Below are 3,374 nucleotides of genomic sequence, written 5' to 3' on the forward strand. Positions count from 1 at the left end.
TTAATTTTACAACTAAAATATGCTACATGTTACTTTTTTATTATAATTAGAATCAAATCTTTCCTTCCAAAATTAAAGAATTTTCCTCTCCTTTTTACTAATTTTACAACCAAAATGTGTCGCATATCACTCTCTCATTGTAATTGAAATTAAATTTTTTCCTCTAAAATTAAAGAATTCTTCCCTCCATTTTACTAATTTTACAACCAAAATGTGTCACACGTCACTCTCATTGCAATTGAAATCAAATATTTTCCTCCAAAATTAAAAAGTTCTCTCCTCATCCCTCTTCTTTTGTCTATTTCTCTCCCTTCAATCACTCTATCTATTTTATATATTATCAATATCAATATCAATAATTAATTACTAATTTGACAATCAAAATGTGCAATATGACATTCTTTAATTGTATTAAAATTAAAATTAGAATATTAAAATTAAAATTGAAATATACCTATATTAAATTTGGAGAGAATACTAATGTTATAATTAAAAATTAGAATTAAGATTCAATTGTTTTAAAAAAAATTAATTTTGAGTTAATTTTATAACTAGCAGTATAATTTTTTTATACTAATATCTAATTCTATATTTATATACATAGAGAGAAAAAATATTATTTTTAAATAGCAAGTATAAAATTAATTATTTCTATTTGTGCAACAGACTTAACACCTAATTAATGTAAAAGTATACACGTTAAATTATTTTAAATTTTAGATAATGAATGTTAAAATTAATTATTAATAAAAAGTGAGACTTTTCATATAAAAATAATAACTAAAAATCCTATTATTTAATTTTTTATCTACAGATATCTTGGTCTTTTTAGTCAAAAATTTTTGTCAACTTACGATTAAACCATCAAAGGGGCATATGCGGTTTTCCATGTTTGGCTTTTGTTTCTTTCAGTGGTCGACGCGACCAAGGGCCAAAGGCCAAGGTAAAAAAGAACAACACACCAAACAAAACTGCCTGCAAAGATTCTCTCTCAAAACCAAACATTTAAGATCAGAGGAAGCTAAGTTCCCCCTCAAATTCCACTAGTCATTTCATATTTCGCGATACCCTAGCTAATTGCATTTTTCTTATTTACATGTGAAACCAAGAGATACTATTTCTTACTTTGAAGAATATGTATTAATTTGTGACATTGGAGAATTTGTTATGTTCCGTCCTAGCTAGCTAGAAGGTGAAGAAAAAGGAAAAAGAGAATATCCATTAATTAGTTTCTTAGACATGTTAAGGAAAGTTAAGTTTTAAAGGAAATTTTGAGATTAGGTGTGTATATTAAAATAGTTTTGAAAATTTCAGTTGTACCAATAATGTCTTTAAGAGATTGGCAAAAATGTATTATATTATTTTTTTAATGGCGTGACGAGTCACTTAATGAAAAAGAACTGAAATATGGTACCTTTTTATCGAAAATGTAATTGATGCAAATAGGATTTTAAAGATTATTTTAGTGCATACGGTCAATCTAATAATGAATTATTAAGATTTAATTTTGTTAAGAGCAATACTACGTGATCAATAAATATTATCATTTTTAGCCAACAATTAGCCAACGATAATTTATATTTATATTTATAGAAATTTTTCACACAAGAGGCTTTTAAGAGTTTCTCTTCTATTAATGCAAATAAATGTATGAAAAAGAAATTGTGGCTTGTATAAATTGAAAGAATTCTTTTATGTGCTCCTAATATCCTCGTATAAGATCAATCGCTAAAGAAGTTATTATAGCTAGTTTATCAAAGGTGAAACACTTTAGAGAGATTTAGGATTTAATTAGATATTATATTTTTGAGAAATATTGAATTTGTAATATATAGAATTAATATTGAATAAACCTAATTTATTTCAAAAGTTAGCTTAAGAGATAAAAAATAGGGATAAATATTGTTTTGGTCCCTAATGTTGAGGGTCAGAATCAAAATCACCCCTAATGTAATTAATCATCTCTAATGTAATTTTTTTATTTAGAATCATCCTTAACGTTTTATTTTATATTAAAATCGTCCTTTTTAATAAAATTTTTAATTTTATTACAAAAATATCCCTATTCAAATAAATAAAAAAATAAGTAAAATTTGGCGGCGGCGGGAGTGAATTGAGCGCTTCTACTGGTGGTGGTGGTGATGGGGGAGAGGGAGGAGGGGAAGTGGAAGAAGCCGGAGAAGAAGAGGAAGAAAATGAAGAGGAGCATGATGGAGATGGTGATGGTGATGTTGATGGGTTTGGGTGGCACCAGCAGCATGGTGTTAATAGTGTTATGTCTCTGCGTCGTTATCGGGCCTTGGATGGAGACCACGCCGCTGAGCCGTCGCTGCCGATTTGCCCACAAGCTGCCGTTGGGGAAGCAGAACAGCGAAGAGAGGAGATGTGCGAGGAAGGAGAAAGGACGAAGCGCCAGTGGGTCTGTTTTGGCTTCTGCATCTGCTTCTTCTTCCGCATCTGCTTGCAATTCTGCTTCTGCATTTGCATCTGCTTCTTCTTCGGCTTCTTCTTCTACTTCGGCTTCTGCATCTGCTTCTTCTTCTGCATCTGTTTCTGATTCTGCTGTTGAATTTTGCTATTGAATTTGCTGTTTTTGTTGTTAAATTTGCTGTTTGTGCTGTTGATTTTGCTGTTTTTGTTGTTTCTGCATCTGTTTTTGCTGTTGCATCTAAATTTTGCTTCTTCTTCTGCATCTGTTGAATTTTGCTGTTGAATTTACTTCTTTTTCTACATCTTTTTCTGATTCTTCTGTTTTTATTTTGCTAATGAATTTAATGTTTCTGAATTTGAATGTGTTATTGTTAGTGTTGTTTAAGCTGATTATTAGTATTTGATGGAAGTAAGAAAGGTGGTGGTGGTGAAGTAAGGAAGGTAATGGTGGCGGTAAATGTGTTGGTGGTGGTGGAGGGTATTTTTGTCCATAAAAATTTAAAAGGATGATTTTAATATGAAATAAAACGTTAAGGATGATTCTAAATCAAAAATTACATTGGGACGATTTCGATTCTGACCCTCAACGTTAGGGATCAAAACAATACTTATCCCTAAAAAATATTACTTATTAAGCCATTGAAGTCACTTCTTTAAAAAAAATGTAAGACTTGTAATACACGTTTCTTACATTAGGCATAAACATTTGGAGTGTAAAATTTATAGACATAATCATCTGCTATAAGTAAATTGTTTAATTATATTGAATCAGATATACTCTAAAACCATATTAGAATTTTTAATTCCGCTTTGTAGACAATGGAAATTATAAACAACGTGAATAATGGACTTTAATCTTGGTCTACAGAAGGTAAAAAAAATAATCCACCTCCAATTGTCCTCCTAAAAACTCTATTTTCACTTTTACAATTTCACCATCCACT

This window comes from Arachis ipaensis, chromosome B04 (genome assembly GCF_000816755.2).
Source record: "Arachis ipaensis cultivar K30076 chromosome B04, Araip1.1, whole genome shotgun sequence".
Taxonomy (NCBI): domain Eukaryota; kingdom Viridiplantae; phylum Streptophyta; class Magnoliopsida; order Fabales; family Fabaceae; genus Arachis; species Arachis ipaensis.